This window comes from Nerophis lumbriciformis, linkage group LG12, assembly GCF_033978685.3.
Source record: "Nerophis lumbriciformis linkage group LG12, RoL_Nlum_v2.1, whole genome shotgun sequence".
NCBI classification, from domain to species: domain Eukaryota; kingdom Metazoa; phylum Chordata; class Actinopteri; order Syngnathiformes; family Syngnathidae; genus Nerophis; species Nerophis lumbriciformis.
The window spans coordinates 20,754,308-20,772,646 of record NC_084559.2 but is presented as its reverse complement, the minus strand read 5'-3'; the positions used below and the strand labels follow the sequence as shown (position 1 = coordinate 20,772,646).

The 18,339-nt window shown below is 40.0% G+C and overlaps 1 protein-coding gene across 16 annotated transcripts in view; it reads right to left on the bottom strand.

The window, feature by feature from the left end:
- Positions 1-18,339, bottom strand: part of rimbp2b (RIMS binding protein 2b) — a 276,812-nt gene that overhangs the window by 150,182 nt on the left and 108,291 nt on the right. The window lies entirely within an intron of this gene.

Below are 18,339 nucleotides of genomic sequence, written 5' to 3'. Positions count from 1 at the left end.
GGATGTCGTTGTGGCTTGTGCAGCCCTTTGAGACACTTGTGATTTAGGGCTATATAAATAAACATTGATTGATTGATTGATTGATTGATTGATATATTACTGATTAGGATTGATTGATGAAAATACATGAAAACAAATCCTTTTGTGATAGTAAAAATAATCGACTTTAATGGGCTTACATGAAGATACAATACACCCAAAAGCTCTGATAACAATGCCATGTAATTTCAACAAAAAAACGAGTACCGGTACACGAAGCTAAAAGTAAATTGTTTTACAAATTATTCAATTATATTTTGCGGTCATAACGGAAAGGTTAATGGAAAGTGACACGTGATAAATGAATAATAAAGGAGGACGTTTCATAGGTCACAGTGAAGAGCCGCATGTCTGGAATACAATGACACGCCGTATAAAGTGTAACATATCTATTTGTTTAGTTCAGAGACAAAAAAGGCAATCTTAATGAGCAAAAGGAGCAGCTCTGTTTGCCTCCACGCTGTCATGACTGTTTCGCAGGCAGAGAAAAAAACGCATCACCGTCAAATGAATTCACAGCAAAGCAGCCTGCTTGGGCCCCGATCAGATAAGCTGAGTATTACCCACAATATTACACGCTGTCCTGTTTGTCCTGATGATGCACGGCCGCTGTGCGAAATGTGAAGATAAAGACGGACGATGATAAAGTAGGCGCGGTGATCCAAAGTTCCCGTTTTAATAATAATAATAATACAGTGGATTCAGTGTGAACATGTGAGAACAGCACGCTCTGAAGTAGCCAGCGAGATCCCCTTTGAACAGTGTGATGAGGGGACCTTTGCAAACACTAATTCTACACTGCTGCCTGCTAATTTGTCATCTTCCTACACCCACAGAACACTGTCAACTGCTGTCATCAGCTATGGTGGCCCCCGTCTCCACGCTTTGTTGTCGTGCCAGAGCCACAGACTCACAGTGCGTCTCTCCATCCTGCAGGGGGGGGGAGCAACTGCATGCAGGTGTTGGCGGCTCTCCGCCACATTTACATTCATTGGGTACACTTTGACAGCTGGTGACCAATTATCGTGTTCTCCAGATGGCGAAACCCAATACAGCGAGCGCACCTTAGCTTTTGCATTTCTAAGCACTGCAAAAAGTCAAAAACAAGAAAACAAAAAAAAATAGAGGTATGTTATTTGAACTAAGCAAAATTATCTGCCAATAGATCAAGAAAATTTGGCTTGTCAAGACTTTCCAAAACAAGTCAAATTAGCTAACCTCAATGAACCCAAAAATACCTTAAAATAAGTATATTCTCACTAATAACAAGTGCACCTTTCTTGGTAGAAAAGAGAGAGACTTTTTTGCTCAATATGTTGAAAAATATTCTTAATTTAAGTAAATGCAAGTGCCATTGTTTTGACATAATGATATACGCTCGGCATTACATTTCTTGAAACCAGCAAACTTATACTAAAAATTAATTTATTGTTCTTAATGGAAAGGCAACAAGGCAAGCGCTTGTTACTCTCGGGGTCTCCTAGCCGCTCAGGCAAATCATATTGTCTAAAAATGCATTTTTCCATCGATAACATGACATCATCGCGCCAAGTGCGTGCTCTTTCAGTCAATTAGTGCGCATATATACAGCCCGGCCCCCGGCCAAAAATGTTTAATTGTAATTTTGAGGAATTTTTTTGAATGTGGATGAACTATTTCTGTTCAAAATTGTTAGAAATGTCACATGTTAAATGTTTAAATATTAACTGTCAGTTTACTGTACTGCGCCAACTGTACTACTATATGAGTACGTATTTTCTATTGTTTCATTGAAAATAAAACAGCAAAGTCCATTTGGCTGTCATCTGTTTTAATTATGAGACACAATTGTGTCAAAGTCATGATTTTTTTTTTCATGCTTGAAGTAAGAAATTATTACTTTAAAAAAGTAGTTCTATACTTGTGAGTGTTGATGACACAGCTTTGCAACAGTTGATATTCTAATTTCAAGCATGTTTTACTCAATATAGGTCTTTAAATCTCAGCAACAAGCTGTAATATCTTACTGAGATCATTCAGGACCAAAACCCTTAAAACAAGTAAAACACTCTAACATAAAATCTGCTTAGTGAGAAGAATTATCTTATCAGACAGAAAATAAGCAAGTATCACCCTTATTTGAGATATTTAATGGTGGTAGCGGGGGTGTATATTGTAGCGTCCCGGAAGAGTTAGTGCTGCAAGGGGTTCTGGGTATTTGTTCTGTTGTGTTTATGTTACGGTGCGGATGTTCTTCCGAAATGTGTTTGTCATTCTTGTTTGTTGTGGGTTCACAGTGTGGCGCATATTTGTAACAGTGTTAAAGTTGTTTATACGGCCACCCTCAGTGTGACCTGTATGGCTGTTGACCAAGCATGCCTTGCGTTATCATTAAACCAGTTTAAAGATCACACAACGTGTCAGCATTTCTTGACATCTTCGAGTAAGTACCATTGTTAAACCCCTCCAACGCTACATTATTATGTGACTGGGCCAGTACGCTAGGAGGAAAAGCGGACGCCTGGACAGCATGCGGCTGTTAAGGGGTGAAGGTTTCAGGTGAGAGAGGACGTTAAAGGTGGTGTCTTTAAGGCACGCTCCCAATATTGATGTCCGGGTGGAAATTGGGAGAAATTCGGGAGAATGCATTCACTTAGGTGTGTGTAAAAGCCGCATATATTATGTGACTGGGCCGGCACGCTGTTTGCATGGACGAAAAGCGGATGTAACGACAGGTTGTAGAGGACGCTAAAGGCAGTGCCTTTAAGGCACATCCCCAATATTGTTGTCCGGGTGGAAATCGGGAGAAATTCGGGAGAATTGTTGCCTCGGGAGATTTTCGGCAGGGGCACTGAAATTCGGGAGTCTCCCGGGAAAATTGGGAGGGTTGGCAAGTATGCCTACGTCTCGTTATAGCCCCTGACTTCCTGCTTGCCCCACGGACATTCGAGCCTGCCTTTCCCCTCCGTGACTTCCGCCTCTCGCTTAACACTCAACACCTAATCTCCACACATAGTCTCACACACACGCACTTTAGATTTGTCACACTCCATTTCCTTTGGTTTATTATATTATTATTTGTTATTTATATTAATATATATATATTGTATGTATATAAATAAATCTAGAGCTTAACTACGCGCCCCCTTGTGGTCTGTGCCGTCTACTCCTCCTGCACACAACATTATTTGCTTGATTTTAACAAAAAAAATGTACGGTACATTAAACACATGTTTCTTATTGCAAGTTTGTCCTTAAACAAAATAGTGAACATACAAGACAACTTGTCTTTTATTAGTAAGTAAGCAAACAAAGGCTCCTAATTTAGCTGCTGAAGTATGCAGTGACATATTGTGTCATTTTCCATTCTATTATTTTGTCAAAATTATTAAGGAGAAGTGGTAGAAAATGAATTATTAATCTGCTTGTTTATTTACTGTTAATATCTGCTTACTTTCTCCAATTCCGGTATACCGTACAACCCTAGTGTGGACACGAGGCTTTGACATTGGCTCCCTTTTGGTCGAGTGTAAAAACATGCCAAGAGTCGATTTGTTTTTCGGCTATTTCTTTTCAAAGAGTTACACATTTTGAGGTAAAAAATTAACCCTCCAGAGAACAATGAACTACCAGTGGATCATCTAAACATGCATTTGACTGTGTCAACCATCATTAAGACCCCAACTCTGCTGTTAAGCGTGGCAAAAATATGAATGTAAGGAGTATAATGCCCACGCGGGTAAACAGATCCCATAGGGCTCATAAGCGGAGCCAGGTGGTGACCTGGAGGAGATGAATACTTAAGCTTTCACCCCGCAGGAGTTTGGTGCTCTCACAACAGAAAATAGATGCCTTCCTATCTGCGGGGTCACAGTCTGACCATTGCTGCCAATGTACAGGCCACTCCATTACTGGTCACTCCAAGTGATGACATACAAGCGCTAAAATCCCACTAAATGTGTTCACAGATACAATGGAACCTACTGAGTCAAATGTGGGACGCTGGTCAACCTCTGATTTGTTTGATGGATTTTTTTTTTCCCATTGGAAATAATGGAAATGGAAATAATCTATCACAGGGCGACACTGTTGCCATCATGTAAGTAAATACCACTGATAGTCACACATACACTAGGTGTGGTGAAATTACCCTCTGAATTGGGCCCATCACCCTTGTTCCACCCTCTGGGAGGTGAGGGGATCAGTGAGCAGCAGCGGTGGCCGCGCTCAGGAATAATTTTGGTGATTTAACCCCCAATTCCAACCTTTGATGCTGAGTGCCAAGCAGGGAGGTAATGGGTCCCATTTTTTATAGTCTTTGGTATGACTCGGCCGGGGTTTGAACTCAGGACCTACCGATCTCAGGGCGGACACTCTAACCACAAGGTACAAGGCCTGGGGGATATGGCCGAAAAATAAAATCCCAGATTTTTTCACAAACAATTCCATTCACGATTTTTTCCAATTTGTTTCCCTACTTTTTAAAGACTCCATTGAATACAAATGACAGAGACAATTCAAAACAAGTTATTTCATTTGATCAAAAACTAGTAGTTTAAAATGACACTTTGTACACTGCATCTTACTCTTAGCACAATTCTAATTTGTATTTAGATTTTTTAGGTTTTTTTTAAAGATTTGTTTATTTCAAAAGGGACAATGCAATTTCATAAAATATATGACTACACATGGTTAAAAAAGTCTGAATAAGCCAGAAGGCTAGTTTTCATCTGCAGTCCCCTGGCAATGATGTAAAAAAGGCAGTAAAATTACAATAAAAAAATTTAAAAAAATAAAAAATAAAATAAATAAATAAAAAAATAATAATAATAATAAAAAAAATAAAAAATAAAAAATAAAAATATATATATTTATGTATATATATATATATATATATATATATATATATATATATATATATATATATATATATATATATATATATATATATATATATATATATTATGTTGTTCTTTTTAGACCAGATACAAATCATACTTTTTATGGAATCATTTTCCAAAAAATACATTTAGAGCTTACTTTGGGAAGCAGTGATTTTGCTTGAATAGAATACTTATAATAACAAAAATGTAGCGTTGCACATTGCATGCAAATAAAAAATAACCAACATTGAGATCAATAAAGCGCAAACTTCAAATAAATACGTTTCTGTAAATATACATTGTAGGGTTGTACGGTATACCGGTATTAGCAGGGGCGCCGCTAGGGATTTTGGGCCCCATGAAAAGAATCTTTACAGGGCCCCCAACACAGTGTCATTATTTTTTCTGTATTATAATTTCATCATCATTAGGGGCCTCTCTGGGCCCCCCTCCATCATGGGCCCCTAGAATCCGTCTCCTTTACCCCCCCTTTTCGGCGCCCCTGGGTATTAGTATAGTACTGCGAGACTAATGAATCATATTCGGTAATATACCGCCTCTAAAAAGTACCGGTCCCCCACCAGTCGTCGTCGTCGTCACGTCTGACACGAGGAGCATTGTTCGGCAGTGCACAATCACGGAGTACTTACAAGCAGACAATGCGTGTAGACAGAAAAGGGAGAAGTACTTCTAGATCCCTAATCCTTCTTTACATGGCGACAACATGTCACACTAAGGATGGTCGTGTGAACAACGCCAACACTGTCATAAACATGTGTAAAACCACACTAAACAACAACGACAAACATTTTGGGAGAATATTTGCATCACAACACAACATAAACACTATAGAACACATTTCCAGAATTCCCTGCAGCACCAACTCTTCCAGGACGCTACAATATAAACAAACGGCATTGGTGAATCTACACCTAACATCCACTGTAACGATACCAAGTACAGGAGCATATCTAGTCGATACTACAATGATTGCTTCGATATTTTATAGCATCACAAAATCTTCTTTGGTTTTTTTCAAATGGATATTATGTTTATAAACTCAGGAAATATGTCCCTGGACACATGAGGACTTTGAATATGACCAATGTATGATCCTGTAACTCAGTGACGTGCAGTCACTAGAGGCAGGTGAGGCGGGGCCTCACGTGCCATCATGGAAAGAAAAAAAATGTAAAAAGAAAAAATAATAATTAAATTGTTATATGTATCCAGTGATTATACTATAAAGTTATTTTCCATTTAACTTCACCAGTTTTAGATTATTTTTATTCAAAATCGCTGAATTTTCACATTTGCCGTTCAAATACTGAGAAGAGACGGTGCGGTGAACAGCAGCCAGTTGAGGCACGTCACTCAGTTGTGCCTCAACAAATATATTTGGTAAATTTACGAATTCATACGGCCTTTCCACTTAACTAGAGCAAACCTCAAGGGGGTTGCAAAATGACATGCAAGAGGCTCAGAGTTGTCAGAGAGTGTCTTGTTTGTTTGGGAGTGACAGAATCCAGTATTATCATATAAACCATGTAGAGTTGAAAGCTGTCGCTACACGAATTTCAATATGTCCGCTATTCCACTTCTGGGAACAGAGGCAAAGGCTGCGCAGACTTTGATTCATGCACATTCCTAACTCCAACATTTCAACCAGACACTCATTTTTGTGGTCCTCTCTGTTTCCACAAACTCCAATCAGAGTCTTTACTAAAACTTAAAAAGGCCTTCTTTCATCTCCGTAATATCGCTAAAATTCGTTCCATTTTGTCCACCAGCGACGCTGATATAATTATTCATGCGTTCGTTACGTCTCTTCTCGATTACTATAACGTATAATTTCCAGGTCTCCCTATGTCTAGCATTAAAAGATTATAGTTGGTACAAAATGCGGCTGCTAGACTTTTGACTAGGACAAGAAAGTTTGATCATATTACGCCTATACTGTATATACCTTTATATACTTATAAACAATGTTCCCTCTAATTTGTCGTGTGTGTGAGCAAATGCAAAAACTCCCTGAGCATTCAGTGGAGCCCATGTAAGCAACATCAGACGTGCACACTGTGGCTACACCAGCAGCACACCTGTCCCAAACCTGACTAAATAACAAGTTCAATCTCCATCTATCCATCCATTTTCTACCGTGCTGGAGCCTATCTCAGCTGCATTCGGGCGGAAGGCGGGGTACACCCTGGACAAGTCCCCACCTCACCGCAGGGCCAACACAGATAGACAGACAACCTTCTCTTATTATTATAATCAAATGACAGCAGTCATTTCCATGAGGTTATTTTCTAATATAAGTGTTTAGGCCCACTTACAATGACAATAACAAAAAATATTGTTTTTCATGAACTGTGTACTTGTATTGTTAAATAATGTGTACCCCTTTCAGACATTGCATTTAGTTCCCATCAAAACATTCACATGTTGCACAATGAGATGTAAGCAGGGGATCATGTGTACATTCCTGCAACTTCCTGTTTGTAAAAAATATATTTTTATTAGTATTTATTTGATATACTAACAGCATTTCATGATTAATATTTATAAATTAAGATTCCTAATAAATGACGCTAGAATAAGCACACATTTGATTGGTAAATCATAGTGTAACGACCTGGAATGACACTTTATGTGTGGTGTTGGAGTTGTCCGACTTTTTGTGTGGCTGTAAACGCATCACTGGCTAAGTGCCATATGTGCATGTGTTGGCGCAAGTGAGAAAGAGCGAGCGGCTGCTGTTGATATAACAAAGTTGCTTTTGGTCTGGTTTGTACTGCAGAAAATGACCACTTTTGCTAGATATAATTTTTTTTACTAATGTTTTGGTGATGTGTTTATAGAGTTTTGCTCAGTAAAGTGATGGATGGAATTCATGTCCTCAAAGCGTCTCGAACGACGTTACAATATATGAACAATGATGACGAAAACTGTTTTCTCTGTCATGTCCGTGTCGTGTCGAAAATTGTTATGCGCTTATTTTTTTTATTTGATTTTGTGCGTGGCATAGATTTGCCGGGCGCAGAGGACGCTTGAGCAGTGCGCGATTGCACAGGCGCGCACCTTAGAGGGAACGTTGCTTATAAACATACCTATACTGGCTCACCTGCACTGGCTTCCTGTGCACTTAAGATGCGACTTTAAGGTTTTACTACTTACGCATCAAATACTATACGGTCTATCTCCATCCTATCTTACTGATTGTATTGTACCATATGTCCCGGCAAGAAATCTGCGTTCAAAGAACTCCGGCTTACTAGTGATTCCCGGAGCCCGAAAAAAGTTTGCAGGCTATAGAGCGTTTTCCATTCGGGCTCCAGTACTATGGAATGCCCTCCCGGTAACAGTTAGAGATGCTACCTCAGTAGAAGCATCTTAAAACTCATTTGTATACTCTAGCCTTTAAATAGACACCCTTTTTAGACCAGTTGATCTGCCGTTTCTTTTTCTGCTCACAGGTTCGGTGGCCACGGATGAAGCGCTGACTGTCCAAAGTCGGGACCCGGGATGGACCACTCATCTGTGCATCGGTTGGGGACGCCTCTGCGCTGCTGACCTGTCTCCGCTCGGAAAGGTCTCCTACTGGCCCCACTATGGACTGGACTCTCACTATTATGTTGGATCCACTATGGACTGGACTCTCACAATATGTGGTCCCCTCCAAGGTTTCTCATTGTCCCATTGGGTTGAGTTTTTCCTTGCCCTGATGTGGGATCTGAGCTGAGGATGCTTGTGATTTAGGGCTATATAAGTAAACATTGATTGATTGATTGACCAAGTCATGCATGCCGATGTTTTGCTGGTGTGGTTAAATCAATACCCATATTGAAAGCCTGAAGTAAAAAAAGGTTAGGTTGGGATCTGGCGTGAATGGATGGGTGAATAATTGTTGGTCTGTGATTGACTGGAGACCAATTAAGGGTGCGCTTTGTCTTTCGAATAGGCTTAACCTTTCCCAGGGAGCCGTGGAAAGGGATACTGAAAATGGACGGACGGGCTGAAATACCTATGTGTCCTGGATCTGTGCTGTCCTGGAAAAAAAACGGTTGATTCCTGTTATCTATTGACTGACCCCTGACATGTCCCCTTTGAGGTCAATGTGAATCGCCAAAGCTGACCTCACACCAGAAAACAAAGTGCTTGTGGGCCAGAGAAGCAGTCAATAAACGTGATGCTTATTGACTTAGAACTGGTCACTCATGTGTGATGATGAGCCTGGTTGTCTGTAAAGACCACAATAGATACCAGAGGCCATTGATATGTGCTCCCCGGGCCTAATAGTACAGCTGGCGATTGTTTACGGACTATAATGTCATAAGAGAATCAGAGTTTTTCTTTGCAAAGACACAGACTGCTAGCAGACTATTACTTGAAAAAGCAGAGCGGCAATGAGCTGAGGAATGGCCAGAATCCTGAGGACTGGAAGGTAAACAAAACAACCAGGTAAAAAGACAACTAAAGGTTTTGCAGAACCCCTTTTTTTTAATCAAAATTAGGGTTGGATGTTGTCTGATACTGGTGCCAAAACAGTACCTTTAAAACGGTGTTGGTGCTGAAATGGTAGCGGAACCCAGACTTAAGAAAATAAAAATGTGTCAATTTTGCCCCAAAACAATGCCTTTTCAGTTTTACATAATTTTTGTGATATGCAAGTTGACCAGAAGAGTAATTTAAAGGGGAACATTATCACCAGACCTATGTCAATATATACCTTGATGTTGCAGAAAAAAGACCATATATTTTTTTAACCGATTTCCGAACTCTAAATGGGTGAATTTTGGCGAATTAAACGCCTTTCTATTATTCGCTCTCGGAGCCCGTTACGTGTCAGTCCTCGCTCTCTCTCATGCTCGTGCTCGTACTCATTATCCATCATCAACCACCCCTCTCCTTCCCGGCTGCTGCTCTTTAACAGAGCGACCGGTGATTAGATAAGCCATCTACGCACCTGTCGCTAATCTCGAAGCTGGCCCCGACACACCCCGCTTTGCTGCAGGTCCGCAGGCCACACCCCCCCACAATCATGTTAAAAGAGAAAGTAAGCAGATATTAACAGTAAATGAACAAGTATAATAATAATTCATTTTCTACCACTTGTCCTTAATAATTTTGACAAAATAATAGAATGGAAAATGACACAATATGTTACTGCATATGTCAGCAGCTAAATTAGGAGCCTTTGTTTGCTTACTTACTAATAAAAGACAAGTTGTCTTGTATGTTCACTATTTTATTTAAGGACGAAGTTGCAATAAGAAACATATGTTTAACGTACAGTTGGATTTTTTGTTAAAATAAAAACAATAATGCAATTTTTGGTGGTCCCCTTTGTTTAGAAAAGTACCGAAAAATATCAAAATAACTATTCCCTACATATGGGGTAAATCATGACCAGTCCCAAGCCGAGATGAATGAAATGAAAACTAAACCCACAAATCAGCCAGATGACTTGCTGTTTTACCCCCTGGTGGGAGGAGCCAAAATAAAACTATTTTTACTATATGTCATGAGATGTTAAGTAACATCTCAGTTTATCGACACCCACCAAGGAGTTTATGGTTGTTGTTTTTTATCCCACTGGTTTATCTGTCTGTGACAAGGATTACACAAAAAGTTGGTCCAGTATGATTTATTGTGGGAAGTCATTGTTCTCAGATTAAAAGATTATTCTGTGGTAAAAATGAGGTCAAGGTTGTAAAATAATGTCAAAATGATTTCTTTTTTTTCTTTTTGGTCCATAATTTCTGCTTCATTCTATGAATTAACTCTCTGGAGTCTTGCATACACAGCATGTTTAAAAAATTTTTAAATGGTCAATGCAAGTGTTTAAATGAGGACATGTCAATAGTACCAGGTAGAGTACCAGTAATAGTACCTGGTACTCTCCAAAGACATGCACCTGGGGATAAGTTGATTGGCAACACTAAAATTGGCCCTAGTGTGTGGATGTGAGTGTGAATGTTGTCTGTCTATCTGTGTTGGCCCTGCGATGAGGTGGCGACTTGTCCAGGGTGTACCCCGCCTTCCGCCCGATTGTAGCTGAGATAGGCTCCAGCGCCCCCCGCGACCCCAAAGGGAATAAGCGGTAGAAAATGGATGGATGGATGGATGTCAATAGTGTGGGTCTAGCCATGTCATCATTTGAGTTAAATGAAATGAATGTGACAATCCTATTATTATATAAACAAAATAGTAGTGGGGGAAATAATCGATTTTTAGATGCATCGCAATTCGGACATGGACGATTATGAAATCAATTAGTAAACGTCAATAATCTAATTATTTATTGTAATTAAAGTAATTCAGACAGTTATCAAATTTGTCTGACTGCAGTGAGCTAGAACCACAGAACTGTCCTCCAAAAGGTCTTATCTTTGTCCATGTGATGTCAGATGAAACAAAATGTTTGGCCACAATACCCAGCAATATGTTTGGAGGAGAATAGGTGAGGCCTTTAAACCCCAGGAACACCAATCCTACCGTCAATCATGGTGGTGGTGGTAGTATTATGCTCTGGGCCTGTTTTGCTGCCAATGGAACTGGTGCTTTACAGAGAGTAAATGGGACAATGAAAAAGGAGGATTACCTCCAAATTCTTTAGGACAACTGTGGAGAATGCATATATGTTTAAGAGGTATTTCTATATTTATAGCCATGTTTATATCACCTAGTACTTTTCCTTTGTATATTCTGTATACCAGTTTCTCTTTGTATTCATAGGTCTGTTTAGTGTCTTAGACATTGGAATGTGAATACATCCTCCCTCCTTGCTTTATCAGTGTTGGGAAAGGGAGAGGAATTTCTTTTTTTCTTTTTTTTCTGGGGGGGTTCCGTTTGAATGTTAGATCAACTCCAGTAGCCGATATGAATAATAATACCTGGGATTTATATAGCGCTTTTCTAAGTACCCAAAGTCACTTTACATGTAGAACCGATTGTTCATTCACACCTGGTGGTGGTAAGCTACTTTCATAGCCACAGCTGCCCTGGGGTAGACTGACGTAAGCGTGGCTGCAATTTGCGCCAACGGCCCCTCCGACCACCACCTATCATTCATCATTCAATTCACCGGTGTGAGTGGCACCGGGGGCAAAGGGTGAAGTGTCCCGCCCAAGGACACAAAACGGCAGCGATTTTTGGATGGTAAGAGGCGGGGAGCGAACCTGCAACCCTCAGGTTTCTGGCACGGTTGCTCTACCCACTACGCCATGCCGCCGCCAATATATGAATGTATTGGTGTGGGCTGATTTCCTGAAATTTCAGTAAAACTTGATAATATTCCTATTCTGTCTTGATGGTCCTTCTTACTCAGCATATATGTCATCGAAAGAACTTGGGATTGACCAGTAACTTAGATTCCCTGGCAAGGAGAGCTGGTCGACGCAACACAACCTAAAATCATCAGCTCGGAGGTTGGGTCTTGGGCGCTCCAACAGGACAATGACCCCCCAAACACATGTCAAAAGTGGTAAAGGAATGGATAAATCAGGCTAGAATTAAGGTTTTAGAATGGCCTTCCCAAAAATCCTGTGTGGACAATGCTGAAGAAACAAGTTCATGCCAGAAAACCAACTTAGCTGAACTGCACCCATTTTTTCAAGAGGAGAGGTCAAAAATTCAACCAGAAGCTTGTGGATGGCTACCAAAAGCGTCTTATTGCAGTGAAACTTGCCAAGGGACATGTAAGCAAATATTAACATTGCTGTATGTATACTTTTGACCCAGCAGATTTGCTCACATTTTCAGTAGACCCATAATAAATTCTTAAAAGAACCAAACTTCATGATTGTTTTTTGGGACCAACAAGTACCGTATTTTTCGGACTATAAGTCGCAGTTTTTTTCATAGTTTGGCCGGGCTCCAGTGCGATTTATATACAGTATGTTTTTTTCCTTCTTTATTATGCATTTTCGGCAGGTGCGACTTATAATCCGGTGCGACTTATACTCCGAAAAATACGGTATGTGCTCCAATCACTCTATCACAAAAAATAAGAGTTGTAGAAATTATTGGAAACTCAAGACAGCCATGACATTATGTTCTTTACAAGTGTATGTCAACTTTTGACCATGACTGTATGTTCCAGTTTTTCCACACATTTCCATGAATTTAATATATGTGATGGGAATTTCTTAATAAAAATGCACCGTTTTTATAAGTTGAAAGTGATGAACGCTTATTTAGTGAAATGTAAAACTGCATCAATATCATACTTGCCAACCCTCCCGAATTTTCCGGGAGACTCCCGAATTTCAGTGCCTCTCCTGAAAATCTCCCGGGACAACCATTCTCCCGAATTTCTCCCGATTTCCAGCCGGACTTAAGGCACGCCCCCTCCAGGTCCGTGCGGACCTGAGTGAGGACAGCCAGTCGTCACGTCCGCTTGGCCAACCAAAAAGTAACTGGTTACTTTTTGGTTGGCCAACGGTTTACGTTGTATTACGCACCCTGACGGCAAGCGTGGGAGTCGGTTCTGAAGTATGAAGTAAAGAGACGTAACTTCGTCACCTCGCCTGGTTATTGACTCCGACCCAGAATATTACACTGCCCATACCTATGTTCCTTCAAAGGCTGTGCTACTGGCTGCAAAGCATTGCACTTTCAAATACAACAATGAGTAGAGAGGAGTGTTATGTGTGTATATGTGTAAATAAATAAACACTGAAATTCAAATATTTATTTTATTTATATATATATATACATATATATATATATATATATATATATATATATATACATATATATATATATATATATATATATATATATATATATATATATATATATATATATATAGCTAGAATTCACTGAAAGTCAAGTATTTATTTTATTTATATATGTATATATATATATATATATATATTGTCGGAGGCAGATATTTACATATATCCGTATTTAAGTGTTACTTCTTTAATTTCATAATCATATTACAAAACAGCTAAGTGTTTTTCTTCCAATTGTGGTCTTTTGGTTGTCTGCAAATACTGTGTGCTAACCTTGAGTGTGGAATGTAAGAAGGAGAGGTACTCCTTCTTTTATCTCTTCTTATGTCCAGGTGCGGAGGACAATGGGCATGTGTTTGGGCTGGAAAGACAAGACAGCGAGGGTGGGAGGGAGAGAGACTTTATAGAAGAGAAGGTTTCCATTTTTTAGAGCAGACCATCTTAGCTGCGCGATTGAATGTTCTATGCTGGACTGGTCTCATTATATTTACAAAGCTTTGCAAATATATTACAAAATACCTATTCTGTCTCTGGTGGTTCTTCTACTCAGCTTCAAGTGTCGTCAAGAGCTTGGGAGCGACCAGAAACTTGAATTCCCTGGGAGGAACAACTAGTCCAAATGCAACAATTTATATATATATATATATATATATATATATATATATAAATATATATATATATATATTTAAGAAATACTTAAATTTCAGTGAATTCTAGCTATAAATATACTCCTCCCCCCTTAACCCCCCCCAATTGGCTACCTACCATGCAAAACAGAGGCATGCATTCATTATCTTTCCAGTGGGAAAGCTGCAGTTAATGTTTAACTGCTCTCAGCACTTAATGTGGAACTTATCCTAGCGAGGCAAAAGCAGTAATTTAAAAAAAAAAAAAAACAGGTAGCTGCAGAATTGATGTAAACAGTGCTTAGAGGTGCAGACTCTTTAATCATGCAATCATTAATTGTGATTAGACACAGTGCTGTACATTCATTGTTGTAAATTCAGTGGTTATTATTTCCATGTATGCACTGTGATTTACTGGTGACCATGCTCCAGTGGAGTGGAGTCACCTTTTACCCTCAAAGTCAGCTTCTCGTGATTCCGAACGGGATGAGGGGGATAGAAATTTATGATACCCATTTCACAAATAAGACTTCACTTTAACTCCACATTTTTGGGGGGTTTGTAATGTAGATATGCTGACTTCTACCAGACGGTGACCAAATACCTTACAGTATTTTTAAAAGTAACCCACTTTCATGCAATTCAGTGGCGCCTTGGTTTTTGTACACCCCGCTTTTCATAAGATTGTTCGACGAAAAAGTGCGACGTGTTCTGCCGTAAAGTGCTGTCTTACGCAACTATGTGAAGTACGCTATATTGCTAAAAGTATTTGGCCACCTGCCTTGACTCACATATGAACTTAAAGAGCCATCCCATTCCTAACCCATAGGGTTCAAGATGATATCGGTCGACCTTTTGCAGCTATTACAGCTTCCACTCTCCCGTTAAGGCTGTCCACAAGGTTGCGGAGTGTCCACCATTCTTCCAAAAGCGCATTGGTGAGGTCACACACTGATGTTGGTCGAGAAGGCCTGGCTCTCAGTCTCCGTTCTAATTCATCCCAAAGGTGTTCTATCGGGTTCAGGTCAGGACTCTGTGCAGGCCAGTCAAGTTAATCTACACCAGACTCTGTCATCCATGTCTTTAAGTACCTTGCTTTGTGCACTGGTGCACAGTCATGTTGGAGGAGGAAGGGGCCCCGCTCCAAACTGTTCCGGAGCATGGAATTGTCCACAATGTTTTGGTATCCTGGAGCATTCAAAGTTCCCTTCACTGGAACTAAGGGGCCAAGCCGAACTCCGGAAAAACAACCCTATACCATAATTCCTGTTGAACACCTTAAAGGGGAACATTATCACCAGACCTATGTAAGCGTCAATATATACCTTGATGTTGCAGAAAAAAGACCATATATTTTTTTAACCGATTTCCGAACTCTGAATGGGTGAATTTTGGCGAATTAAACGCCTTTCTATTATTCGCTCTCAGAGCACATCGGGAGGCAATCCGCCATTTTCTCACTTTCATCGGTGTGTTGTCGGAGGGTGGTAACAACACGAACAGGGACGGATTCAAGTTGCACCAGTGGCCCAAAGATGCGAAAGTGGCAAGAAATTGGACGAAATTTGTACAAAATACGAGGCTGTGGGGAAAGCCGACGAAATGGTCAGTCGTTTGTTCCGCACACTTTACCGACGAAAGCTATGCTACGACAGAGATGGCAAGAATGTGTGGATATCCTGCGACACTCAAAGCAGATGCTGACATCAACTCCAATTGGACAGATCAGCTTTCAGGAAAAGAGAGCAGATGAGGGTATGTCTACAGAATATATTAATTTATGAAAACTTTATTCATTACTCGCAGTTTTACGTAAATTATTATACATAAACTGTGTTTACCAATAATTTAGCTTAAAAACATTTATTTTTTTCAATCATTCGAGTACATTCGGGTAGTCTTGTGTAATGCAGTATTTTGTGTCTATTTAGGTATGGTTAACCTGAGTGCTGAAATCGTGGAAAAATATATGTTCTTAGCGCGCCTGAATTGGGCTGTCAAGGTGCATGTTGTTGCCAAATGTATTTCATATGCTGTAAACCTAGTTCATAGTTGTTAGTTTCTTTTAATGCCAAACAAACACATACCAATCGTTGGTTAGAAGGCGATCGCCGAATTCGTCCTCGCTTTCTCCCGTGTCGCTGGCTGTCGTGTCGTTTTCGTCGGTTTCGCTTGCATACGGTTCAAACCGATATGGCTCAATAGCTTCAGTTTCTTCTTCAATTTCGTTTTCGCTACCTGCCTCCACACTACAACCATCCGTTTCAATACATGCGTAATCTTTTGAATCGCTTAAGCCGCTGAAATTCGAGCTAATGTCGCTATACCTTGCTGTTCTATCCGCCATGTTTGTTTGTATCGGCATCACTGTGTGACGTCACAGGAAAATGGACGGGTGTATATAATGATGGTTAAAATCAGGCATTTTGAAGCTTTTTTCAGGGATATTGCGTGATGGGTAAAATTTTGAAAAAAACTTGGAAAAATAAAATAAGCCACTGGGAACTGATTTTTAATGGTTTTAACCCTTCTGAAATTGTGATAATGTTCCCCTTTAAGCTGTACATCAAGCACCACTCTCTGCAGAGACTTCCAGTCTGAGGCACTGCAGGCTCCGGTCCAGACATAGATGCAGTTGGTCAGTAGGCTCTCTATAGTGCCTCTGTAGAATGTGGTGAGAATGGGGGGAAGGGAGCTGTGCTCTTTTTATCCGACGTAAAAAGTGCATGTGCTGCCGAGCTCTTTCTACAAGAGCTCCGGTGTGTAGGGACCAGGTCAAATTGTCAGTTATCTGCACCCCCAGGAACTTGGTGCTGCTTACAATCTCCACTGCTGTGCAGTTGCATGCACTATCATGTTTGCACGTGTTTTAATACACGCAAACCTTTAGTAGATCAGCCCCTAAATCAGACCTGGGCAAATTAAGGCCCGGTGGCCACATGCGGCCCGTAAAGCTTTTCAATCTGGCCCGCCGGACATTCCCAAATATTTTTTTTAGATCTTTAAGATGGAAATAGTAGCTGCCATTATGATGTGCAGTGATGTTTTCTAATGACCGTAAGTCTTGAACTATACAAAGTATTTCAATGGTTGGAATCTGCGCTTTTGCATTATATTTTAGTGACTCGTGTTGTCCTGATACCAATATTATTTAAATACTTTTCGGTACTTTTCTAAACAAAGGGGACCAAAATAAATTGCATTATTGGCTTTATTTTAACAAAAAGTCTTAGGGTGTGGCGGACTGGTACTTTTCAGAGGCGGTATGGCACCGAATATGATTCATTAGTATCGCGGTACTATACTAATACCCGTATACCATACAACCCTACTAGTTACTATGGTAATCTACGTCACAGCAGGTCAGACGAGGCACCAAGCAGTGTGGGTGGGGAGCGTTTCCACAGAGTGTTTCCAGAGCGGCCAGCCTGAAATGTTGGTGTCAGGGACAGACGCGGAAGGAGATTTTTACAAGAAAGTTCTAAAGCTTAGTGATACATCAGATGTATCAGATTGTAGATGTTTTTTTGTTTTTTTACTCTTCACATTCATATTTCGCTGTGTTTGTTGCATTTTTGTTGCATTTGGCTTGATTGTAAGATATGTCGATTGAGAGGGGGTGTGACGTTCATATGTTGTCAATATTCAGGGTTTTATCATTCATAGAAAAAAAATCCATACCGTTTTTGAGGCTGTCTGTCATAACATTTTTAGCATTCAATCAGACTTTATTATGAGGTTTTGTATTAGTTTTCCTAAAAATAGCTATACTGGCCCCCAGACACAATTTCTTCTCTAAATTTGGCCCCCCGAGTCAAAATAATTGCCCAGGCCTGCCCTAAATAGATTTAGTTGTTGTCACAGTGCATCCTGTAATAATGATAAAGTGAAGTAATGAGCTGCCGGCTCTTGACTTTCAAGTACCAAACTGTCAAACTGTTAATTAAAATAGCTCTGCTGCTTTCTTCAGCACTTACATAATGTACACCAACTCACTGTATTGCATAAACAATATTGAGGTGGTGGAAGCCTATAGTTAAAAAATAAAAAATAAAAATAAAAAAGACAGAA